Here is a 27,922-nt window from a genome sequence, read left to right on the forward strand (position 1 = left end):
AGAATTTCTTCTTCTCCAGGAAACCTCAGTCTTAGCTTTTAAGGCCTTCAACAGATTGGATGGGGCACATTACGGAGGGTAATCTGCTTTAAAGTCAACTGATTGTAAATGTTAATCACATCAAATAAAACTACCTTTACAGTAATATCTAGATTAGTGTTTGACCGAACAACTGGGCACCATATTCTTGCCAAGTTGACACACAAAATTAACCATCACTGTTGTGTATCATTTGCTTCAGAGGAGTTCAAATGACACAACCACTATTCTTTTCTCTATGGAGCAAGCAATTTAAAGTGGAGCCTGGCTGCAGTCCAGCTGTGTTCCAGGAGAGATTTCTAATGTCCCATTCATTTCTAGCACATCTACCCCCATGAGCAGCAAATGCAGAGACCATGAATATATCCTGCTTTAGGGAAAAGGTAGGAAAATATGAAGAGAATGCTTGATTCTTCTATTCTCCCACCTTCCTTCTTTTCCTCCTTTGTCCACTTAACCCAATAAACTGACCTCTTTTTCTTTTTAAAGTAGCTGGTGTTAAGAGTGCTCAATTGAAATGGAATAAAGCATTCTTTTCTTGGCATAATTCTTCTAGCTAATGGGAAAAAACATTCTGGGCCGTATGGATAATTTTAAGTAAAATTTGCACCTGAGTCATTGGCCTTAGCATCTATATACTTTTTTAAAGATTTATTTGTTTGTTTGTTTGTTTGTTTTTGGCTGCATTGGGTCTTAGTCGCAGCAAGCAAGGTCTCCGTTGAGGCATGCGGGCTCTTCGTTGCGGGCTTCTCTCTAGTTGTGGCGCGGGCTCCAGGGCTCATGGGCTCTTGTAGTTGTGGCGTGTGGGCTTAGTTGCCCTGCAGCATGTGAGATCTTAGTTCCCTGACCAGGGATCGAACCCGCGTCCCCTGCATTGGAGGAAAGGTTCTTTACCGCTGGACCACCAGGGAAATCCCTAGCATTTATATTGATGAAATATACTGGAGAACTTAAAAATGTCCACTTCTACTTCACTTGTGTAATTAAAAAAATAATGGACTGAGGTGAAATTAATGTAACATAAATTATTTTAAAGTGAACAATTCATTAGCATTTAGCACATTCACAATGTTGTGCAAACACCACCTCTCTCTAGTTCCAAAACATTTCCATCATTCCAAAGTGAAACTTTATCCATTAAGCCATTTCTCCCCACTCCCCCTTCCTGTCAGCTCTTGGCACCCACTAATCTAGGTTCTATGGCTATGGATTTATCCATTCTGGATAGTTCTTATAAATGGAATCATACCTATGTGACATTTTGTGTCTGGCTTCTTTAACTCAGCGTAATGTTTTGAAAGTCCATCGATAGTGTAGCATACGTCAGTACTTCATTTCTTTCAATAGCTGAATAATATCCACTTAATATATATAGCACAATTTGTTCTTTTACCTGCTGATGGGCATTTGGGTTGTTTCCACCTTTTGGCTATCGTGAATAGTGCTGCTGTGAACACGTGTGCACATGTTCTTGTTTGAGTACCTGGTTTCAGTTCTTTCGGGTATATATCTAGGAGTGGAATTGCGGGGTCATATAACTTTTTGAGGAACTGTCAAACTGTCTTCCACAGTGGCTGAACCATTTTACATTCTCATCAGCAATGTATGAAGGCTCCAATTTCTCCACATCTTCTCATTTAACATTTGTTGTATTTTGTTTTGTTTTCAAAATGTATTTCATTCTAGCCACCCTAGTGGGTGTGAAGTGGTACCTCATTGTGATTTTGATTTACATTTCCTTAATGACTAATAATGTTTTGTATCTCTTCATGTGCACTTGTGTAATTTTAATATTGTAATTCCATCCTGAATTCTAGGTACATGGCAGGGTTTCTCATCTGGTGTGGTATACATAGCATAGGTCACAGATATGCCAAATTATTGACCCCCTCAGCCCTTGGGGCTGCTGGGGGAGACTTTAGATGGTCAGAGGCCCCTGGGGTCATTCATCTCAGGCTGTGAGCAGACTCCTCCACTTTCTCCATCATTCTCTGTGTGTGCCAGTATGTGAATAATTTTGGAGGTACTGGTTTTTGGGGGTGTAGGAAACCAGAGTCCTCTTGATCCATCTTAGTTAATGGGACAACAGACTGACTCTGAGCTGTTTTATAGCATTGGAAATTGTTTAATTTTTTTCAGAAATCATAACAACTTTCTGTAATGGCTCACTAAGAATAGCCATTCTTAGACTATGTTCCTAAAATAGGGCTATATATTAATGTAATTAGAAAAGTCTAGTGATAGATTACAACAATCATGGTAAGTCATTTAACTTTGGAGAATTTTAATCTTCAAAATGGCATACAACATATGCATACTTTAAATACTAAAATGCAAAGCATTTAAAATACAAATACTATGTATTTGTTTTATATCATGACTTATGAGAGATAGATGTTTTGGATAAAATCCCAGTTCTAGGCAGTGTGAGGATCATCCATCCAAGGTTAACATCTTAAGGCAATGGTTAATGCCAGATATTTCAATAGTTTAGCTTATGAGATATTTCATATACCTGGTGCTTAATTAATAGTACTGTCTTTGAATAGCATTGGGAATCATAATTCAAATGAGCTCACAACATACTACCTTATTTAGAGTTATGTAGAAGAGCATTTAGTTGCATTTTAAAGTCCTTCTGAAGCTTCCTCTGACAGGGACTAGATGTTATCATGTCTGGCTTCTGGGCAATAAGTAAAAAAATGTGCAACTGGATACTCTTGGCGATGAAGAAGGCATTGAGATGGGCCCTTCAATCAGAGTCTATAGCCTAATCCACTCCTGGAGGGCAAAGAGAAAGAGTTGATACCTGTTAGATTTCGTGAATCAATGGAAACATCATCTGAAACAAAATTCAGACACTCAACCTCAAGGGTCATGTTGACCAAGTCAACCCACCATTTCAGGTTCTTCTGGGTCTTAATCCAAAGCTCCTTTCCCCACCCAGGACATTTCTATGCTCAGAGAAAATAGAAAACCTCCCCTCCCCAAACATAGCCATTTTGTGCTAGTTATATCAGACTAAAATGAACATCATAGACAATCTATGGTCAACGCAACCTAGAACATAAAGATTACTAAAGAAGACAATAGGAAGTGTCTCAGCAAGGCAATTAGCAACCTGATTGGTAAACTGTTGCAAACTGCACTACTTATGCAGACACCATGGTTCTTCTCTCAACCCTGGTTTAGAGCCCTTCAAAATTCAGAACTGAGGGAAATGGACATCTTCTAGCTCTGGAACCACCCTAGTATCAGCATGAGCCCAGTAAACACACAGCTTTTGGAAAAAGAGTCAGTGCCAATCACAGCCAGGAAGGGAAATCTATTGGATAAAATACATTTAAGATAAAAATTTCCTAATTATCTACAGGATGACTAGCACCAAGGAATGTTTACAGATAGGCAGATAGAAACTATAGGCAATCTGCACTTTCTTATGGCAAATTGCAACAGACAAAACTCTCCCACAGGAGGTGAACGTGTCCACGTGCCATCCCAAACACAGCTTCCCTGCATTTCTTAATAATTCTGTTTTACTGAAGAAATTAAGTTATACTATTTTGTCATTAGCGAAATAACAATCTGCATGGAAATGACTGAAAACCTGACTTCTGGAGAATATCTGCAAATAAATAATTAATCCTCTTGTGAAACCAATGCTAGAATATTATTACCTAGTTTAATGGCCTTTTGTCCTAAAATCAAATCTCATAAGAACCAGTGGCTAGAGGAAAAAAGTAGCTAAGGAAAAAGAAGTAAAACAAAAACAACAGCATCAACAACAGAAGCCTTATTTATAGCATCATTTTGTGCTAGCATGAGAACACTTATTTTAAAAATAAATATCTTACCAGGATAGCAGAAACGGTTTTGCAAGTGGTAAGGAACATTTTGTTATAAACACTTTCTACCTGCAGTAGAATGCAAGAAATTGAAGGCACAGTAAAATCAATCCAAAGGTCAAATTTTCCAAGTGGTGTCTGTGAAATTCATGTATTTGCATTAGCTCACGTATATGAAAACATTAGTTTCTGCTAACCTTGAGTTTAAAAGAACCAATGATGGATGTTTAAGAAATGAGGATACAGCCAGGTGTCAGTGCTGTGCCTCTGAGGTGGGAGAGCCAAGTTCACGACATTGGTCCACAAGAGAACTCCCAGCTCCACATAATATCAAACAGCAAAAATCTCCCAGAGATCTCCATCTCAACACCAACCCCCAGCTTCACTCAACGACCAGCAAGATACAGTGCTGGACACCCTATGCCAAACAACTAGCAAGACAGGAACACAATCCCAGCCATTAGCAGAGAGGCTGCCTAAAATCATAATAAGGCCACAGACACCCCAAAACACACCACCAGACGTGGACCTGCCCACCAGAAAGACAAGATCCAGCCTCATCCACCAGAACACAGGCACTAGTCCCGTCCACCAGGAAGCCTACACAACCCACTGAACCAACTTTAGCCACTGGGGACAGACACCAAAAACAACGGGAACAACGAAACTGAAGCCTGCAAAAAGGAGACCCCAAACACAGTAAGATAAGCAAAATGAGAAGACAGAAAAACACACAGCAGATAAAGGAGCAAGATAAAAATGCACCAGACCTAACAAATGAAGAGGAAATAGGCAGCCTACCTGAAAAAGAATTCAGAGTAATGATAGTAAAGATGATCCAAAATCTTGGAAATAGAATAGAGAAAATGCAAGAAACATTTAACAAGGACCTGGAAGAACTAAAGAGGAAACAAGCAATGATGAACAACACAATAAATGAAATTAAAAATATTCCAGAAGGGATCAATAGCAGAATAACTGAGGCAGAAGAATGGATAAGTGACCTGGAAGATAAAATAGTGGAAATAACTACTGCAGGGCAGAATAAAGAAAAAAGAATGAAAAGAACTGAGGACAGTCTCAGAGACCTCTGGGACAACATTAAATGCACCAACATTCGAATTATAGGGGTCCCAGAAGAAGAAGAGAAAAAGAAAGGGACTGAGAAAACATTTGAAGAGATTATAGTTGAAAACTTTCCTAATATGGGAAAGGAAATAGTTAATCAAGTCCAGGAAGCACAGAGAGTCCCATACAGGATAAATCCAAGGAGAAACACGCCAAGACACATATTAATCAAACTATCAAAAATTAAATACAAAGAAAAATTATTAAAAGCAGCAAGGGAAAAATAACACATAAGGGAATCCCCATAAGGTTAACAGCTGATCTTTCAGCAGAAATTCTGCAAGCCAGAAGGGAGTGGCAGGACATATTTAAAGTGATGAAGGAGAAAAACCTACAACCAAGATAACTCTACCCAGCAAGGATCTCATTCAGATTTGATGGAGAAATTAAAACCTTTACAGACAAGCAAAAGCTGAGAGAGTTCAGCACCACCAAACCAGCTTTACAACAAATGCTAAAGGAACTTCGCTAGGTGAGAAACACAACAGAAGGAAAAGACCTACAATAACAAACCCAAAACAATTAAGAAAATGGGAATAGGAACATACATATCGATAATTACTTAAATGTAAATGGATTAAATGCTCCCACCAAAGACACAGACTGGCTGAATGGATACAAAAACAAGACCCATATATATGCGGTCTACAAGAGACCCACTTCAGACCTAGGGACACATACAGACTGAAAGTGAGGGGATGGAAAATGATATTCCATGCAAATGGAAACCAAAAGAAAGCTGGAGTACCAATACTAATATCAGACAAAATAGGCTTTAAAATAAAGACTATTACAAGAGACAAAGAAGGACACTACAGAATGATCAAGGGATCAATCCAAGAAGAAGATATAGCAATTGTAAATATTTATGCACCCAACCTAGGAGCACCTCGATACATAAGGCAAATACTAACAGCCATAAAAGGGGAAATCAACAGTAACACATTCATAGTAGGGGACCTTAACACCCCTACTATAGACTTTCACCAATGGACAGATCATCCAAAATGAAAATAAATAAGGAAACACAAGCTTTAAATTATACATTAAACAAGATGGACTTAATTGATATTTATAGGACATTCCATCCCAAAACAACAGAATACACATTCTTCTCAAGTGCTCATGGAACATTCTCCAGGATAGATCATATCTTGGGTCACAAATCAAGCCTTGGTAAATTTAAGAAAATTGAAATTGTATCAAGTATCTTTTCCAACCACAAGGCTATGAGACGAGATATCAATTACGGGAAAAGATCTGTAAAAAAACCAAACACATGGAGGCTAAACAATACACTACTTAGTAACCAAGTGATCACTGAATAAATCAAAGAGGAAATCAAAAATACCTATAAACAAATGACAATGGAGACATGACGACCCAAAACCTATGGGATGCAACAAAAGCAGTTCTAAGAGGGAAGTTTATAGCAATACAATCCTACCTTAAGCAACAGGAAACATCTCGAATAAACAACCTAACCTTGCACCTAAAGCAAATAGAGAAAGAAGAACAAAAAAAAACCCAAAGTTAGCAGAAGGAAAGAAATCATAAAGATCAGATTAGAAATAAATGAAAAAGAAATGAAGGAAACGATAGCAAAGATCAATAAAACTAAAAGCTGGTTCTTTGAGAAGATAAACAAAATTGATAAACCATTAGCCACACTCATCAAGAAAAAAAGGGAGAAGACTCAAATCAATAGAATTAGAAATGAAAAAGGAGAAGTAACAAATGACACTGCAGAAATACAAAGGATCATGAGAGATTACTACAAGCAACTCTATGCCAATAAAATGGACAACCTGGAAGAAATGAATAAATTCTTAGAAATGCACAACCTTCTGAGACTGAACCAGGAAGAAATAGAAAATATGAACAGACCAATCACAAGCACTGAAACTGAAACGGTGATTAAAAATCTTCCAACAAACAAAAGCCCAGGACCAGATGGCTTCACAGGCGAATTCTATCAAACATTTAGAGAAGAGCTAACACCTGTCCTTCTCAAACTCTTCCAAAATATAGCAGAAGGAGGAACACTCCCAAATTCATTCTACAAGGCCACCATCACCCTGATACCAAAACCAGACAAGGATGTCACAAAGGAAGAAAACTACAGACCAATATCACTGATGAACATAGATGCAAAATCCTCAACAAAATACTAGCAAACAGAATCCAACAGCACATTAAAAGGATCATACACCATGATCAAGTGGGGTTCATTCCAGGAATGCAAGGATTCTTCAATATATGCAAGTCAATCAACGTGATACACCATATTAACAAATTGAAGGAGAAAAACCATATGATCATCTCAATCGATGCACAGAAAGCTTTCAACAAAATTCAACACCGATTTATGATAAAAACCGTCCAGAAAGTAGGCATAGAGGGAACTTTCCTCAGCATGATAAAGGCCATATATGACAAAACCACAGCCAACATCGTCCTCAATGGTGAAAAACTGAAACCATTTCCACTAAGATCAGGATCAAGACAAGGTTGCCCACTCTCACCAATATTATTCAACATAGTTTTGGAAGTTTTAGCCCCAGCAGAAGAAAAGGAAATAAAAGGAATCCAAATCAGAAAAGAAGAAGTAAAGCTGTCACTCTTTGCAGATGACATGATACTATACATAGAGAATCCTAAAGATGCTACCAGAAAACTACTAGAGCTAATCAATGAATTTGGTAAAGTAGCAGGATACAAAATTAATGCACAGAAATCTCTGGCATTCCTGTACACTAATGATGAAAAATCTGAAAGTGAAATTAAGAAAACACTCCCATTTACCATTGCAACAAAAAGAATAAAATATCTAGGAATAAACCTACCTCAGGAGACAAAAGACCTGTATGCGTAAAATTATAAGACACTGATGAAAGAAATTAAAGATGATACAAATAGATGGAGAGATATACCATGTTCTTGGATTGGAAGAATCCACATTGTGAAAATGACTCTACTACCCAAAGCAATCTACAGATTCAATGCAATCCCTATCAAACTACCACTGGCATTTTTCACACAACTAGAACAAAAAATTTCACAATTTGTATGGAAATACAAAAGACCCCGAATAGCCAAAGCAATCCTGAGAGCGAAAAACGGAGCTGGAGGAATCAAGCTCCCTGACTTCAGACTATACTACAAAGCTACAGTATTCAAGACAGTATGGTACTGACCCAAAAACAGAAATATAGATCAATGGAACAGGATAGAAAGCCCAGAGATAAACCCACGCACATACGGTCACCTTATCTTTGATAAAGGAGGCAGGAATGTACAGTGGAGAAAGGACAGCCTCTTCAGTAAGTGGTGCTGGGAAAACTGGACAGGTACACGTAAAAGTATGAGATTAGAACACTCCCTAACACCGTACACAGAAATAAGCTCAAAATGGATTAAAGACCTAAATGTAAGGCCAGAAACTATCAAACTCTTAGAGGAAAACATAGGCAGAACACTCTATGACATAAATCATAGCAAGATCCTTTTTGACCCACCTCCTAGAGAAATAAAAACAAAAATAAACAAATGGGACTTAATGAAACTTCAAAGCTTTTGCACAGCAAAGGAAACCATAAACAAGACTAAAAGACAACCCTCAGAATGGGAGAAAATATTTGCAAATGAAGCAACTGACAAAGGATTAATCTCCAAAATTTATAAGCAGCTCATGCAGCTCAATAATAAAAAAACAAACAACCCAATCAAAAAATGGGCAGAAGACCTAAATAGACATTTCACCAAAGAAGACTTACAGATGGCCAAGAGGCACATGAAAAGATGCTCAACATCACTATATTATTAGAAAAATGCAAATCAAAACTACAATGAGGTATCACCTCACACCAGTTAGAATGGGCATCATCAGAAAATCTACAAACAACAAATGCTGGAGAGGGTGTGGAGGAAAGGGAACCCTCTTGCACTGTTGGTGGGAATGTAAATTGATACAGCCACTGGGGAGAACAGTATGGAGGTTCCTTAAAAAACTAAAAATAGAGCTACCATATGACCCAGCAATCCCACTACTGGGCATATACCCTGAGAAAACCATAATTCAAAAAGTCACATGTACCCCAATGTTCATTGCAGCTCTATTTAAAATAACCAGGATATGGAAACAACCTAAGGGTCCGTCATCGGATGAATGGATAAAAAAGTTGTGGCACATATATACAATGGAATATTACTCAGCCATAAAAAGAAACGAAATTGAGCTATTTGTAATGAGGTGGATAGACCTAGAGTCTGTCATACAGAGTGAAGTAAGTCAGAAAGAGAAAGGCAAATACTGTATGCTAACACATATATATGGAATTTAAGAAAAAAAAATGTCATGAAGAACCTAGGGGTAAGACAGGAATAAAGACACAGACCTACTAGAGAATGGACTTGAGGTTATGGGGAGGGGGAAGGGTAAGCTGTGACAAAGAGAGAGAGAGGCATGGACATATATACACTACCAAACGTAAGGTAGATAGGTAGTGGGAAGCAGCCACATAGCACAGGGAGATCAGCTTGGTGCTTTGTGACCGCCTGGAGGGGTGGGATAGGGAGGGTGGGAGGGAGGGAGATGCAAGAGGGAAGAGATATGGGAACATTAGTATATGTATAACTGATTCATTTTGTTATAAAGCAGAAACTAACACACCATTGTAAAGCAATTATACTCCAATAAAGATGTAAAAAAACAAACAAAAAATAATAAAAAATAAAAAGCTTAGCATCCAAAAAAACTAAAAATAGAATTACCATATGACCCAGCAATCCCACCACTGGGCAAATACCCAGAGAAAACTATAATTCAAAAAGACACATGCACCCCAATGTTCATCTAGCACTATTTACAATAGCCAGGTCATGGAAGCAACCTAAATGCCCATTGACAGACAACTAGATAAAGAAGATGTGGTACATATATACAATGGAATATTACTCAGCCATAAAAAGGAACAAAATTGGGTCATTTGTAGAGACGTGGATGGATCTAGAGACTGTCATGCAGAGTGAAGTAAGTCAGAAAGAGAAAAACAAATATCGTATATTAACGCATATATGTGGAACCTAGAAAAATTGTACCGATGAACCAGTTTGCAGGGCAGAAATAGAGACACAGATGTAGAGAACAAACGTATGGACACCAAGGGGGTAAAGTGGTGGTGGTGGGGTGGTGGTGGGGTGATGAATTGGGAGATTGGGATTGCCATGTATACACTGATGTGTATAAAATGGATAACGAATAACAACCTGCTGTATAAAAAAATAAATACAATTCTAAAATTCATAAAGAAAAACCCATGCTATCGATGAACCTCCTATTCATCAGTAAGTCACCAGCTCACAGATATCAATTTATTTTTATAATGTACTCATAAATCAGTTTGATGGATTTTTCCCTTGTAATGAGCAGAATATTGTGCATATCAGGGACAGGAAAGTTAATCATTAACCTAGAGGTCATGAAAAATTAATTTAGAATGAGTTGACAGCTGTCGTGTGGGTCATTATTACTTTGTTAGAGACAAAGCTTGCTGATATTTCTTTAATACTACTGTGAGATAACAAAAAATATATATTTGGGTCTCTGCCTGAGTTCCTGCAACAGAGCTCCTAAAACTCTTGCAATTTCCTAGTGATAAGAGCACTGAGAACATCTTCTGTTCTAATATTTGGTCTTTGAGCCCCCATCCTGACACAGAGTTCCTAAACCCCTTGCAATTTCCTGGATGAAAACAGTGTCCTTTGTCCTAATAACATGACTCTTGGTGGGTTCCTGAATGGGGGCTGGTCACCAGAAAGACCGAGCCATGATTAGAAACTTAGAATTTTCTGCAGCGAGGGAAGAGGGGATACAAGTGGAGTTAATGATTGATCATCCCTGTGTGATAAAGCCCTCCATGAAAATTCCAATAGTTTGGGGTTTGAAGAGCTTCTAGGTGGTGGCCACGTGGAGGTGCTGGGAGAGTGGCACACCTGCACAGGGCATGAAAGCTCCGCCCCTTCCTACACACTTGTCCTACGCATCTCTTCCGCCTGGGTGTTCATCTGTGTCCTTTATCATATCCTTTTAAAATAAACTGGTAAACAGTAAATAAACTGTTTTCCTGAGTCTGTAAGCTGCTCTAGCAAATTAATGAAACCTGAGAAGGGATCATGGGAACATCTGATGTATAGCCAATTGCTCAGAAGCACAAGTGACAAACTGGCTTTGCTATCGGCGTCTGAAGTGGGATGAGGGCAATCTTGCGGGATGGAGCCCTTAACCTGTGGAATCTGACGCCATCTCCCAGTAAATGGTGTCAGATTTGAGTTATTAAATTGTAGGACCCCCAGCTAGTGTTGCATAGAATGGCTTGAAACTCCCACACGGTAGTGTCCGTAGCGTTCTGAGTGTGATGGTTGTGTGAAAGTAAAGGAGAGACACACTCAGTAGTGTAGGTTTTTGCTACACAAGTACCGTATTATAGTTTTTAATGTTAATGAAAAGTACCACAGGCTTTATAGCCAGGGTTGTTATTATCACCTTGTAGATAATTAAGTTGTGTTTCTACATCTTAACAAAATAATTTTTATCATTGAGTATTGGTATTAGAGTCTCATGTGTGTTCAGTAGTTGTCACGTGGCCAGAAAGAGTTCATGGAGTCTCTCTAGTGTCTAATTTATTAGAATTTTGGCATTACGTCTGTTTGACATAAAATTGAGTAACTTCAGAGTGTAAAAGTTACCTAGAGATACTCCAACATCATTTTGTAATTTTACAGATAATTTTACAAATGAAGGAATTTGAGCGTAGAAAGGTGATGTAACTAGTACAGAATCACAGTTAGTGGAAGAGCTAAATGCAGGATCCAGGCGTTGGACTCTGGTCCCCAAGTTCTTCCTTAAAATGTAAGGAATGAGTGAAGGAGCTCCCTCTGAGGGAGGCCTGTCCAGGATATCGTCAACTAGAGCAAGAATTCAGCATTCATAACACTGAGAGGCTGCAGGTAGTCATTGTAAGGAGAATAAGAAAAGTATATTGACTTGCATTTGACAACTCTGACTTGACTTTCTCTAAACTTATTTGCATTTGTAGCCATTGCAAACCTAACCAGAGCATTAGAAATATGTTTTTATTGGCAGAGATCTTATTTTTCAAATAGCATCATTTTGTAACTCTGTTATCAAGCTATCAATTTAATCTACAAAATCGATTAAAATTAAAACCTTTCTTGGTTTTTTGTTTTGTGGGTTGGTTGGTTGGTTGTTAGGTTGTGATTCATTTATTTTTGTTTGTGGTCTAATATCAGCGCTGCCTAGGATGCGGCAAGTTTGCTAATGATGCTAATTGAGTTTACATGTTATTTAGTTTTTCTTTTTTTTAGTCGCTGACACTCCACCTTGATGTTGAACTGCTCATTATACCACGGAGCTCAGAAATATGCTCCTTTTTGTACGTGAAGTATGTCCACTTAGCATGTAGAATTAGCATGGGTTTAGTTCCCTTTAGACATTTTATGTTCGACTGTACAAAAGCACAATGAAATTAACCAAGGTTCAGAAGGTGTTTTTATAGAGCAGAAATAATGAGCCTGATTCTCTGACTCACAGGCTACAGATGGATCCCACTGTCAGGTTAGCAAGAGAGGAAGAAAGAAAACAATTTTCTCTTGCCTGTTGGTCGGGAACAGGTTGGAACCTCCTTGTTTCTTCTATCCCCAGAGCCTACTGCATCCCAGAGAATAGAGCTGCCCCCTCAAGTCCCTGGGCACCGACTTCCCAGCCTGACCGCTGTTCAGCCCAGCTCTTGTGATGCAGCGCAGAGGGCGACACGATTCTCAGGAGCCAGAGCCTGGAACAGCTGCCAGGCAAGGCCTCCTTTCATTGGCTGTTCCCCTCCCGTGGATATGAGGGGCTTCTCCGAGCTTGTAGACACTGGCGGCGTCCTTGTGATCATCATCTCGAACAAAGGAGCAAGTGAGTTTTTGTTTGTTTGTTTTTTACTGTCAATTAACGTTCATCCATTTAGGGCTGAGATTGAGTTTTTTTGTTTGTTTGTTTTGTTTTGTTTTGTTTTGCGGTACGCAGGCCTCTCACTGTTGTGGCCTCTCCCATTGCGGAGCACAGGCTCCAGACGCGTAGGCTCAGCGGCCATGGCTCACGGGCCCAGCCGCTCCGCGGCACGTGGGATCCTCCCAGACCGGGGCACGAACCCGTGTCTCCTGCATCGGCAGGCGGACTCTCAACCACTGCGCCACCAGGGAAGCCCTGAGATTGAGTTTTTAAATCATAGTAGATGACTTTGAAGAAGCTAAGGGCCAAAAGACAGACTTTTCCCCGAGGTCTGTAACCAGCTAGTGGCAGAGTTTGCATTCGTTCCTCTTTCTACCACACCACCCTTTATTTCTTTCTCTCTACAGTGTCTACATACTAGTTGCTCAATAGATAGTTACTGGTTTAATTTGATTCAGTTAAGTTAATCATCATATGCGTTAACCTCATCATAGCATTTGGTCTCTGCCCCAAATCTTATGCCCCCGGAGTAACTCCAGCTCAGACACGAGCTCCCTCCACCCTCCTCTGGAGGCCCGCTGGAGCTGTGGGAAAGCTCAGGCTCCCATTCCTGCATCCTTGAGACCTAGCAATGGTGCAGCAGAGGAGAACCTTCCCCCATGACTGTCTAACCAACCCCTCTGGGTTTTGTTCACCTTCTCTGGGAGCTGTTCATCCGCCCTAGAGTGTGGAGCTGAAAACAAATCAGTCTGTCGACTCGTGGTCAATGACCATTTTCTGGTGCCTCCTCTGCGCCTGGTAGAGTGCTGGGCCCTGGGAATATAGCGATACAGGATGTGGCTCTTTCCTGCAAGGAGCTCAAGGATGGGGGGCTGTGGCTGGCCGGGCCCAAGCCTTCTTAGGCCTGATGAGCAGAATGCAGACCTGCCTTATCTGCAAGTAGCTAGAGCCTGGAGAGCCAGCCTGATATTTACAAGGCAAGTTCATGAACTTCCCATCAAGCTTGTGACTGGTGGTTTCCTTTTCCCACCCAAGACTCCTGTTGGGGCACCTCTGTGAGGATTGGGTGGGGCAGTGGGAGGTGAGGCCACTCTCCTGCGTGCTTGTACGGGTTTCCCCCACTGTCCGAAAGTGGAGCGTTCCTACGAAACCTTTCCTAAGTCGAAACGGTGTAAAGGGAAGAAGCAATTACCTTAGGACACATCTTATTAACAGATGCTCAAAATACATCAAGATGAAGCACAGATGCCCACAGACACAGTTCAAAGCTTATGGTGGCTTGATGCTGAGATGCTGAGTGTGGTTCCCAGGGAAGGAGCCTCGTGGGACCACTCCAGGTGCACGGGGTACATGCTGCCTCTATAAAGGCTGCTGCAAAACACATGCTGAACGCTATTTCCGCTTTTTGCCTTTTTTCGTAAAAGAGAATATCCTCTTCAGACTTATTTTGGTTACGGAAAGCAGGTACTAATGTAGGCCTTTTGTAAAAGCGAAGTGTTTAAGTGATGTAAAGTGAATTTTCGAAAAGCCAGCATATCTAGATCTAGATCTGTTACACAGCCTCATTACAGATTTGAATTTCACAAAAGTGAAAGCAACTGAAATCCTATTTGTCATTCTTTCCCGTCTTTGATCTCGGACCAGCTATTTATTGCCTGGTGCAGGTCATTCGGAGTCAGTAGGGTGGGTAAGCATAACTTGCACTTTAGCAGGAGTAAGAAGAGTGGGATAAAGGTCGGCTTGCCTAGCCACCAGGAGGCCTGCTTCTTTTTTTTTTTTTTCAATTCTTTTTCATTGCGGTTTATTACAGGATATTGAATATAGTGTCCTGTGCTATACAATAAAACCTTGTTATTTATCCATTCTATATATAATAGTTTGCATCTGCTAGTTCCAAACTCTCAATCTAACCCTCCCCTGCACCCCTCCTTGGCAACCACAAGTCTGTTCTCTGTCTGTGAGTCTGTTTCTGTTTCGTAGATAAGTTCATTCGTGTCATATTTTAGACTCCATATATAAGTGATATCATGTGGTATTCGCCTTCTTCCTTCTGACTTACTTCACTTAGTATGATAATCTCTAGGTCCATCTATGTAGCTGCAAATGGCAAAATTTCATTCTTTTTTATGGCTGAGTAGTATTCCATTGTACATATGTACCACATCTTCTTTATGCATTCATCTGTCCATGGACATTTAGATTGTTTCCATGTCTTGGCTATTGTAAATACTGCTGCTATGAACATAGGGGTGCATGTATCTTTTCGACTTATAGTTTTGTCCAGATATGTATCCAGGAGTGGGATTGCTGGATCATATGGTAACTCTAGTTTTAGTTTTTTGAGGAACCTCCATTATGTTTTCCATAGTGGCTGCACCACTTTACATTCCTACCAACAGTGTAGGAGGGTAACTTTTTCTCCACACCCTCTCCAGCATTTGTTATTTGTAGACTTTTTAAAAAAATAAATCTATTTATTTATTTATTTTATTTTTGGCTACATTGGGTCTGCATTGCTGCACACAGACTTTCTCTAGTTGCAGCGAGCGGGGGCTACTCTTCGTTGTGGTGCGCGGGCTTCTCATTGTGGTGGCTTCTCTTGTTGCAGAGCACAGGCTCTGGGCAAGCGGGCTTCAGTAGTTGTGACACATGGGCTCAATAGCTGTGGCTCAAGGGCTCTAGAGCGCAGGCTCAGTAGTTGTGGCGCACGGGCTTAGTTGCTCCGCGGCATGTGGGATCTTCCCGGACCAGGGCTCGAATCCGTGTCCCCTGCATTGGCAGGCGGATTCTTAACCACTGCACCACCAGGGAAGCCCTGTAGACTTTTTAATGATGGCCATTCTGACCAGTGTGAGGTGATACTTCATTGTAGTCTTGATTTGCATTTCTCTAATAATTAGCGACGTTGAGCATATTTTCATGTGCCTATTTCAGGAGGCCTGCTTCTTGACCTCCACGTTCTAGCCCAGAGCAGCCAGACTCTGTGCCCTGAACGCACGTGGGCATTGTGGGAGGGGATTGAGGTAGAAGACCTTGTGCCACAACCAAGTCCCCCTCTTGGCCAACACCAAATGGAACCAAACACAGATCAATCCGGAGAAGGTTTAGATGGAGGAGAACGTGGTTCAGGCTGCCTAGCTGGGGACAAAGGCTGAAACTTAACTGCTGGTGGTGGCAGTGACTCTAGCCCCTCCTGAGCCTTGTCCCAGCTGCTGTGCTGTCACGGCCATTCTCGGAAATCCCAGGGGTCCCTCCCCATTCATTCCGTGGGGAGGTTCCGAGGAAGGGGAGTCACAGCAGTGGTGGCCTTTCTTCTCCAAAGACTAGCACCACATCTAGACTTGTAGCAGGCGGCTAAGGCAGAGCTGGTGGGAACCATTCACTGCACTATCACCCAGGACATGCTAGTGGGCCTGTGGGGAGTCTCCATTACTGCAGAGATGAGATGCTGTCACCATCAAATGGCGGAGCTGGTGAGTCAGTAACAGAACCCTGGTTTTGAAAAGAGACCTGAGTCTTTGCTAGGGCAACGGGCACAAAGGCTGGTCACAGTGATGTCATCTAAACTGCATCAAATTAAGGAGCCCTGAAGAGGTCCAAGGCTGAGGAGGGTGTGCCCTTCCTCCCTGGGCACGGAGGGGAGGGGAACTCCTATTCAAAATGAGTCGGGGCTAAGGAACCTGGACCAGCATTGTCACTTGTGATCACTTGAGCTCTGGGCATGACCCTTGGGTCCCTACAGAAGCCAAGGGCTGAGGAGGCAGGGGCAGTAATGTGCCTTGTGGGGTACAAGGCAGCCTATTGAGTGCTGGCGTGGCTCCCCATGGCCCCCACCCCCAGATGTAGCTAGGAGCTCTGCAACCCGCAGTGTTCCTCGCCCCCCGGGGGACCTTGTCTATATCCCTTGAAGAGGCCCCTTGCTGATGATGAGTGAGGCAGTGGAACAGCATCTGCCGCTCAACTGTGCCCTTATTCTGAATATCCTTTGCACATTCGCAAGCCCTCAAACCTGGACTGGATTTTTGAGTTCTGGCCCAGCACACGCGGGAATCACGTATAGAGCAGAAAACTATTCAAGTTCGGTAAGAGCTGGGTGGGCGATCCACACCTGCTTTCACAGAAGTGGGTACCAGTGACACCTAACCCAGTCCCAGGTGGGCGACCTGAGGCTCTCAACTCGTGCGTTGAATTGGGAGAAATGAAAAGTTATTCAAGAGAAGGTGGCTGGGGATGGACGTGTAGAAGAAAGGCATTCCAGGCAGAAGGGACAGTGTAAGCAAGGGTGTGGAGTTCAGGGAACTGGTGGTAGGGTTGCTCAGTCTTTATTGGCGAAGTTATTCCCAAGACTTTCAGGAAGTTTCTAGAGAGAATTGTCTATTAAGGCATTCAGTCATTCAACAGACATGTACTGAATGCCCACAGTGTACAAGGCAAAAGGCATTAAAAAGGTTAATAAGGCTTGAGAGAAAGAGGTGAGGGAGATTAAGAGGTACAAACTTCCAGCTACAAAATAAATGAGACATGGGTATGAAATGTACAGGGTGGGGAATATAGAAAACAAGAAAAAAGAGGTGTAAATGTGAAATGTGTCCAGTTTTGTTGCAGAACAGTTATACCTCCATAAAGCTAAAAATTTTTTCCCTAATGTTAAAAATTGAAATTAAAAAGTTGATAAGGCTTATTCTCTGTCCTCAAAGAACTCACAATTTAGCAAATATTATTTATAAAGGAACAGATGCAATGATAGACGTTAGAACACAATGTTACAGGAACATGAAGAATGGACTGATTACTTGTGATTAAGCAAGTCAGGAAGGCTTCACAGGGGAAGAGATTTTGAAATTATCAAATAGAATGGGAAAGGGACGTTTGCATTGCCAAGATGTTTAAACATGTCCAGACTTATTTTAGTTTGCCCTATTTGTGAGAATGCTTCAACTGTCGAGATGCTTATAAATTAGATGCTAATTAATGAAGTGAAAATGACGCAGGGAAGAGATCCAGATTTCTTTTAGAATGGCAGGGTAGAAAAGAGCTCCTTTCTAACGTTAAGTTATGCAAATAAAACTAACTGCATTTATAATTGTAAGAGAATTGGGAATGTTATTTAATATGTAAATATATTCTAACAGGGAATATTTATAATGCTAACAAATTTTCTATCTAAGATAATGTATATTTATTATCATTCATTTCTAGTTTTTTTGAAATAATTTTCTCCTCAATATTAATGTTTTTCTTCCCTCATGCATAAATATAGTATATTTGCTCTAGCACAGTTTCTCAAACTTGATGGGCCCTGCTCTGCTTTCATTTTCTATCCCTGCTTTAAAAAAATTTTTTTTATTGGGTTATAACGTACATACCTGCACATATCTTATTAAGGGTGTCATTCAATAAATTTTTACATATGGGTGTATTTATGTAACTACAATTCAGATTAAAATACAAAGCACTTCCAGAACCTTCCAAGGTTCCTTCATGCCATCTCCCAATTAATACAAAACTCTGCAGAGGTGACTACTGTTGTGAGTCTATCACTATGGATTAGTTTTGCCTGTTTTTGAACTTTATATAAATGGACTTGTAGAGGATATACATTTTTAAGTCTGGCTACTTTTGCCAACATTATGTCTCTAAGGCTGAACCATGCCCCAGGTAGTTTGTTCTTTTTCATTGATGTGTTGTTATATTTTATTTATGAATATACTAAACTTACATATCTGTTTCTGTTGATGGTATGTTTCCAGTTTGGGGCTATCATGAACAAGTCTTAGAGATGTCTTTGGTGGACATATGCATTCATTTCTCCAGGGTAAATAGAGGAGTGGAATTGCTGGGTCATACCATAGATGTATGTTGGACTTTAGTAGAAACTGCTACTGAGTTTTCCAAGTGCAATGATTTAAACTTCTCCTAGCTGGAACGAGAGACTTGGTAATCTCAGTCTTTTTAATTTTAGCCATTCTAGAGAGTGTATAATATAGCTCATTATTTTGATTTTCATTTCCCTGATGACAATGTTGAGAACCTTTTCATTTGCTTATTGGCTATTTGGATATCCTCTTGCGAAAGCCCTATTTTAATATTTTGCCCATTTTTTAAAAGTTGGGTTGTCCTTTTTTCATTGAACTGTAATGTTCCTATTTTAAGATGAGTCCTCTGACAGATACGCGTATTGCAAATGTCTTCTCCAGGTCTGTGGTGTGCCTTTCACTCTTTTAATGCTGTCTTTCTGTTGGAAAGAAGTTCTTGACTTTAATAGCATTCAGATGGGTCAATCTTTTCTCTTGTGGTTAGTGCATCCTGTCCTTTTAAAGAAATATTTGCCTCCTCGAGAGAAAACTTCTAATGAAATGAAGACAAAAATTTTAACATCTCTCATAGAACCCTCAAGCCTCTGTGAATACAAATTTAGAGTCCCACTTGAGAGCCATGCTCTCATATATTGTTATAGAACATTCTATCCTCAGATAGACAGATCCCCCCCAAAACAACACCAAAATACAAACATGGTAGGATTCCATTTTAAACCAAATAGGCAAGAGGTTTTAACTTTAAAGGAGCAGCTATTCAGAACTGTAAATAAATATAATATAGGTAAATATATAAAATAAATATTTTTGCTCCACTGTGTTTCAAAGATTCAATAATATGAAAAATTTCTGAAAAAAGAGTGTGAGAGGAGAAAATCAATTCACTTTAAAGCATTGAAGCAAAACCTTGGTCCTTCCCCTCTCTGCCTAATTAGGCACACTCATCTCTCCCCTTGACCTACTTTTATCACTACTCCGACACACATACACACACACACACACACACACACACACACACACACAAACACACACACGATACTTGTCCCAAGGAAAGAACACAACTGAGATATTTATGGCTTCTGAAACCTGCTCTAACTTGACAGTCACAAACATAACAGATGGTCTATAATAACTGAACTGTTGTTGAATGTGTCTTCAATGGTTAATTACACACTTATTTCTTAAAATTTAAAACACGTGGAGAGTCATTATTCCCACTAAAGGAGCATACACATATTTTCATTTTCTAGTAAGGCATATTATCATACAATTTTAGATAGACAGATATAGATAGATGGTAGAGAGCAAGGTAGATAGATAACAGATTTCAAATAATTTGGCATATTTAAACACAATTACCATCTGCCATATCGAACATAACTTTTCTAAGTTTCTGAAAAGCTGATAAATGTCAGGGTCTTGGGTAGTAGCATGCCTTTCTTCATGGTACCCCAGAATTCAGAGTACTATTTCTATATGGATTCTTTGTATAAATGGGAGTCTCATAATCTACAGAACATTTCTCTCGCTAGCAAGGTTCCAACTAGAAATAGACACACCAAGAGTTTATACGCCTTAACGAGGGTCAGAGCAAATCACTGAAATAATTGAAACTGTATTTTAAAACTTGGCAGAGAGACCTTCTCTTAATGTTCAAAGATAATTCACAATACTAAGGCTCTGTATTTTTTTTTTTTAGATTCAGTAGTATTTATGTATTTATTTATTTGACCACACCACGTGGCTTGTGGGATCCTAGGTCCCTGACCAGGGATGGAACTCGTGCCCCCTGCAGTGGAAGCAAGGAGTCCTAACCACTTGGACCACCAGGGAATTCCCCTCTGTATTTTTTTGAGTGTGATCTTTTCCCAATTTGTCATGATTATTTTGAGGAAAAAAAAGAACCCTCAGTGCAAGAATATTGTCTTTCGTTTTCTTCATTTGTTCATTCATTTTTAATGCTTCATTTATAAAAGAAATTTTGTTCATCTGTGAATAATAAATGCAACCAAGGGTTACATATGCTTTGACAGAATGGGGTATGGGGAGCAGTGAGCCTCAAATGAAGAAGGCCATTCCATTTGGGGTGGGGAGGGATTTCGGAAGGCTTTGTAAAAGAGCCATAGAACGACTTTTGAAAGATGAGTAGGTTCTGCACTTATCCATGTCCGCTCTTCCTCGATTTTCTTTTACTGTTCTCTTCACTGCTGTTCTGTTCTCCAAAAATGTTTTCATGGATGTCTTATCACTGGTGTAACCACTGTGGGTGGAATCTGGAAGATCCCTTTAGTCCCAATCCTGAAGAATTCATATCTGCCCCTGGGCTCAATGTCAACAGATCACTCACCGAGAAGAGTATATAAGAGACTGCTTAGGGTAGATGCTTGCAAGATGTCAGATCAGAGAGGTACCTTGTATTTGTAGGAAAGCTCTGGAAGTCTGACTTGGGCAGCAGAGGTACAGAAAATGTGCTCTCTTTGGTTTAGCTTTGAAATTCTAATGAAAGTTGGGTTTTCAGTCATCCATTCTGTGTTGCACTGTTCCTTCCCCTGTGCTTAAGTACATTTCATTCTGTTCTACTTGGAGCAGGACTGAAGTTCAAATAGCAAGGAGCCTAATAATGCCAGATTTCGAACAATTAGACTCCCCAGGAGTTTTAGTTCAATAATTCGGATGGGCGTGAACCAGCTGAGTTGTTCTTCCTCTGGTCCAGTTCACAAGGAGACTCTGGTTTCTTGGGGAGGGGGCCGCATCTAGATTCCACAATGTTTTTTTTTTTTTTTCTGAAACTTTACAACTGTTTATTGAACAACATCCTCAGCAGAGGGATTCCGATAATTAATTAAAACAAAATACGGAGATAACAATTTGAGCTGAAGAAATTATGTATTATTCATCAAACCAAAAAAACTATTTGCTGTTGGTAAGGTAATGGGCTAGACTTTTCAATCTTGCGAAGTTTTTTTTTTTTTTAATTCTTTCCCAAAGGGCCATGCTTATTTCTTTTTCACATTGTTATCAGACACATTTTCTACTTCAAGATTGTTGCTCAGCAAGTTTAAATTAGGAAGACATTTTTATTAAGCGGGAAAGAAGTTAGGATTTTTTAAAGTTTAGTCTTTCAATCAGAGGGAAGGAGAGAGGAAGGGAGTGGAAGAGGGAGTGTGTGCGTGTTATATTAAGAGATGCAGGGATCTAGTATGGAGAAAAGAAACATTTTCAAAAAATTGAAACAGTTATGATAGACCTTTCTCTAGTGGGTGTTGAAAAAGTACAGGTCTTCTTTTGGTCTGGTGTTGATTAGATCTGGTGTAGTAAGCTTTAGAAACAGTGGTACGTAAGGTTACGTAAGGTAACTTCCCTGGGTGAAGGCATGTAGGCTAACATGGAAACTTTATAGTCTTGTTACAATTACTTTGTTCAAAATGTCTTTCCAACTATATTTCTGTTGCCGTAGCTTCTGGTGTTGTTTCTTAAGAGCTTCAAATTAAAATCTTAATAATGTTAACATTGTCACGGCCAAAACCTTGATGCTTCTACCCCGTGTGGGTAGAAAAGGTAAGGCTCGCCTTTAACTAAGGCTTAGTCTTATTTTGATGTGCAACTCCTACCATTTGTTCTGATTTACATGGTCTCTAAGGACACTAGAGAAGACATGCGGAAACACAGCTTTACCTGCATGCAGGTGAAGTCAAAAGCCACCTATTCAATTAAAAGTTCAAAAAGTTCCCTTCTTTTAATATTGTTTGCCTTGTTTTGAACTTTTTCTGTCAGAGCTGAGGTTCTTGCCTTGTGATTAACATTTTCCCTACAGCCTTTGAGTTTGTTTGTTGTTCTGTTTTCTCTATTAGCTCTGTTTCCACAATTGTCAGCTCTTCTAATTTAGTGGTGCTCCTTCATAATACTGATTTTACTGAAAGGTTGGGTTATTTTTAGTTGTTTTCCCATATTTATATCTGCTTTGAGGTGAAGGGGTTGGGGGCATGTGAATGGAAAAGACTTGTCCTTGAATGGATGGTTGGTGGTGGTAACCTGTACATGTAGGATTCATAACATTTTATAATATTTGTTTTAATATTTTCATTGTTCTTTATGGCCGGTTTGCTGTCTGTCTTGGGGTAGGTGGAACTTGCCATGTTCAGTAAGAGAAAATATTCCGCTTGCAGACGAGGCTGGCTTTGGTGATACAAGTGTGAGTAGGTGTGATAACGGTGGTGAAAATAAATGAATGAAGTCTAATTGCCGGCACAGAACAGGGCTTCTCCTCTTAAATCAAAATACCATCTTAACTGTTTTCTCACCGCTTCTTTCTAACAAGGCATTTCCCTGCCTAACCCTTTTCCAGTGGCCACTATGCATTCCCTCAAAAAATCTGCAAGCCTCATTTTTTTTTTTTGTAAATTTATTTATTTTATTTATTTATTTTTGGCCACATTGGGTCTTCGTTGCTGTGCACAGGCTTTCTCTAGCTGCGGCAAGCGGGGGCTACTCTTGGTTGCGGTGCGCGGGCTTCTCATTGCAGTGGCTTCTCTTGTTGCGGAGCACGGGCTCTAGGCGTGCGGGCTTCAGTAGTTTTGGCACACGGGCTTAGTTGCTCCACGGCATGTGGGATCTTCCCGGACCAGGGCTCGAACCTGTGTCCCCTGCATTGGCAGGTGAATTATTAACCACTGCGCCACCAGGGAAGCCCCAAGCCTCATTATTGTGAGATCCCAGAACAATAGCTTTGAAACCAATACCATGATCACATGGGATGGTACAGTAGAATCCTCAAGGTAATACCAAGGATCCTGGTCTTATGTTAGCCATGTTTCCTACAGTATCTCTTGGAAATGTATTGTACATTATCTGGGGCACACAGCTTCCAGAAGCCACCCAGATTAGCTACATCTGAATCTGGGAGTGAAGTTGGGGGTGCTTGGGGCCCAGCCGTTTTTATAAGCAGCCCAAAATTGAGAAATGGCCACTGTTTCAACTTTCCATTTGTAATGAATATAAACCAAATTGCTGCTATTAATAATTTTCAACTTTGAATCCTATGTCTGGATTTAGAGCAGTGATAAACTTTCTCTCTCTGCATCAGACTTTCTGGGGGTGCCCCTTGCTAAAGTGCGTATCCAGGGGACACATCCACAAAAAATTTCATGTGGCTGGTGTGGGCCAGGGATCTCCTTTAGTAAAAGAGAACTCCAAACAGTCTTTTGAAAATTAAATTTTCAGAACTATTGATCTAGTGATTTCTTCCCTGTTTCTGTCTGTCAAACATCAATTTGGTTGACACTTCAAATAGGAAAACATACACTCTTATTTAACGTATGGGGGCCAAATGATGTAGAATCTTCATGGCCAAGGTAGAATGTTTGGATTTTATTCCAAGACTGAAAGAGATGGGTTTTTTAAATAGGTCTAAAGGGAAGAAATGTGATCTGATGTGATGTAATTCAGGTCTCTTCTAAGGCCCTGTACCTAACGTTGTTTTTGTAATTTACACTCTTTTTGCTAAAGAAGACCCCAGGTTGTATGTCTCAGACCTGCAAAATCCTGTATCTGCCTGATGGTATGGTACGTGAAGGGCCTGGCAGGGTGTCTGGCACACACGGGGTTCTCAGGAAATGGAGATGCTCCCTCTTCATCTCTGTCTTCTTCTTGAAAGTCATATCTCACCCTATCCATTTATACATCCCAGTCTCTAGCTCAGTGACTGTCACCAAGGGACATTCTTTTTTTTTTTTTTTTTTTTTTTTGTGGGTTTGCGGGGGCCTCTCATTTTTGGCCTCTCCCGTTGCGGAGCACAGGCTCCAGACACGCAGGCTCAGCGGCCATGGCTCACGGGACCAGCCGCTCCGCGGTATGTGGGATCTTCCCAGACCGGGGCACGAACCCGTGTCCCCTGCATCGGCAGGCGGACTCTCAACCACTGCGCCACCAGGGAAGCCCTACCAAGGGACATTCTTGAATGACAGATGGGAAGGAGAACTGACTCATTGGTGTCTTCCTTCTCCTACCACTAAGGGTACCAAATAACTGACTTTTCATTTATTTTAACTCTAGCAAATGCAGACAATCTTGTATTGATGGATAGCAGAGCCTCCGCAATGTGTATGACTGTGGTTTTTGATAGACAGAATAAAAAGTGGTACATATGAATTTTATGGGGAAATACATTATTCCCGATTTTGTCAAAATGCTGGAAAGTCATGACAATATATTAACAAAGGCAGTCTGTTTTGTTGATTATGAGGCTGATAGGCTGCTGGCCTTTTTTTAGAAAACCTTCACATTTTTTCAAAGAAATAACCTGGAAGAAATAGAAGTTCTTTTGCTTTTCTACTCCGTATAGCATGTATGTCTCCCACCCCCCAAAAAACCATTTTACACATTTTGCAAACATTAATCAATATTCCTGGATCCCAATTATTACTCTAAGTAAAAACTTTTAAAATTATCCTCTCTTCACAATGTGAACTGTGAGTCCAGAAATGCTATGACCACCATCTCAGCAGAAATAGAAATTTGGTTTTAATTTTTTTAAGAAGCTTCCTCTTACCTTGGTTGCAGGGATCCCCACTTTTTCCTACCTTTCTGACTATTCCTTGTTAATCATTTTATGGACTACTATTATTTTTTCACTCTTAAACTCGGACATATTCTAGGCTTATGTCCAAAGTTGCTTTCCTTCTGTTTATGTTCTCCCTGGAAAATTGCACCCACGTCTCTAGCTTCATCTGTCTCCGGTGTCTCCACGTCGAACCCCAAGCCATTTCTTGATCTCATTAGCCTCATAGTTAGGTGCTCCTGGGAGTTTAGGACACAACTTGCAAGGGTTCATGAATACAGTCAAGAGTCGTCTGGTTTAGGATCTTGGAGAAGGAGTGCTGTGTTCTAGCCATGGAGCCCCAGATGAAGCCGATGGTACAGAAGTGAAAGTTTGCAAAGCTAAAAAGATGGACAAACACATTGTCTCATGGTGAAATGATATAACGGTGGATAATTCCTCCTAATTAGTTTCTGCAATTGAAAATGGTAAAATTAACATGAATTAATTATTTCTATTTTCATTAATTCAGTTGACTATCCCCCATTATTCTGAATTAATTAATAAGTGGTTCTTATTTCCAATCTTTTCAAAATAAACTTCTGACAATTATTTTTGTAAAACTTAAAATATTATACCTAAAAGCCCTGTGAAAAGTAACTAAGGACATTGTGTTCCATCATTAAAATGACATGTAAACTTCAAATTTAAAAGATAACTCCTCATTCCAAAGCTTTAATAGAATGAAACTCAAAAAGAATTTTATCTGATAAAATTCAGGTCATTGAAAAAAGTTCAGAAAAAAACATTCTCTATAGAAAATAGTACTTTTATTCGATTATTAGTTCAGTTAGTTTTCATCTCCTTTAAATATTAGGTATAGCATCCTCAGATATGTTTAGATATTAACAATCCTGGTAACACATGGAAATATCAAATTTCAGGTAGATTACAATGAGTTATAAAGGACCTTAACCTCTCTCTCCCTATAAGGTTCGTCACCATCACATCCTCTCATTTCTGATCTTCTCTAATTCCTTCCATGATCACTACCCCAATATCCATGAGACAAGGAAAAATAAACAAAGCTTAAATATAAACCTCAAAAGATCCATATTTTAACAGACATTGAGTGAAGAACTTCATCGTGGTTCATAAATTTAAAATGAATTGAGGTGAGTTTCCAAAACTGTTTTAAATGGACGCAAAAAACACCATCTCCAAATCCAGTTGGTTTTGCCACTGATTCTAAAGATAATCAATGCACATAATTCTCTAAGCAAGGTTCCTCCATAGTAGAATTGTCTTTCCAGGAATAGCAAAGCAACTGAAGAACCTGCTCAGCCTTTCTAACCAAAAATATATATGAGGGATCTACCAGAGTACCTCTTGGCACATCTGACTCGCAAATCCTTGAGAAGTTTTTAAGTGAGACAAATCTGAGGGCCTGATGGAGGTTTCTCTTCAGGGCACAGTCTTTTTATAAAGTTCGTGTAAACTGTGACTGCATAGATGGCATCGTGTGAGAAAGATTATTTGGGAAAGTAGACAACTGGAAAAAAAAAAAAAAAGACAAGCATCTGTAGTTGTATCATAGAACAAAAGCAAGACAGGAATCAAATCTAGCTTGTAATCACACGCTGAAGAACAATTTTGAGTGAAGAAAAGGTGGTGTAGCAGAAATGATTCATTAGCCCTCAGCATCTGTGGACTGATCTCCGGAGCTCCCCTCCCCCCCTCCTCTCTGCTATGTAATTAAACAGGAGGAGGGGGCCCATGCAAAGGGAGGCCTGCAAAAGTTTTAATAACTGGACCATTAGCCAAAGTCAGAATAGCACTTGGGAATGGTTGCAAGCCACACATGAAAACCTTCCAGTTCAACCAAACTGGGAAAAGGCTATTCCTTTTCTCTTCAGAACATCAGTTTCTGAGTAGAGGATAAAATATGATAGGAGACAAAGATGTGCAGGCTCATTTCATAGAGCTTTATGGGAAAAAACAGCTTACTAACCAAATTAAAGACCTCCATCTGGAAGAGATTGCCAGTTGCAGTTTTCAAAGAATAAAGTCTGCAAGTGAAATATGCATTTAAGAGTAGCAAAAGGAAGTTAAGTTAAATTAAAAATACACTTGAAGGTAAAGTAATCTTATAGATTACATTTTTAGGAGCTAAAAATATGAAAACTAGTGGGTGGAAAGTAAGTTTTTGGCTATCAGAGTAAATAAAATATCTAAAAAGATTTTTAAAAATCCATTAATGTCTTAGTAACCTTTTTTATTCTAGAGTCTTGTGATGAAACCACTTAAAACTATCTGTTTGGCTTTTCCAGTTAAATGCTTCTTTTTTAGGTATTTATTTATTTTTTACTGAAGTATAGTTGACTTTACGATACTATGTTAGTTTCAGGTGTACAATATAGTAGTTTGGTATTTTTGTAGACCTCACCAAAAAAGTATTAGAACTAATAAATGAATTCAGTAAAGTTTCAAGATACTAGATTAATATAAAGAAATCTGTTCCATTTCTATACACTAATAATGAACT

At 39.8% G+C, this 27,922-nt stretch overlaps 1 long non-coding RNA gene across 1 annotated transcript in view; it reads left to right on the forward strand.

Annotated features, from left to right (window-relative positions):
• Nucleotides 1-27,922, forward strand: part of LOC113628806 (uncharacterized) — a 199,566-nt gene that overhangs the window by 130,627 nt on the left and 41,017 nt on the right. The window contains exon 4 of the long non-coding RNA XR_003436252.1: nt 12,736-12,990. This is a non-coding gene — a long non-coding RNA (uncharacterized LOC113628806). The remainder of the gene's footprint in view (nt 1-12,735; nt 12,991-27,922) is intronic.

Source organism: Aethalodelphis obliquidens, unplaced genomic scaffold (assembly GCF_003676395.1).
Source record: "Aethalodelphis obliquidens isolate GAN/ISIS:26980383/991018 unplaced genomic scaffold, ASM367639v1 scaffold25, whole genome shotgun sequence".
NCBI lineage: Eukaryota > Metazoa > Chordata > Mammalia > Artiodactyla > Delphinidae > Aethalodelphis > Aethalodelphis obliquidens.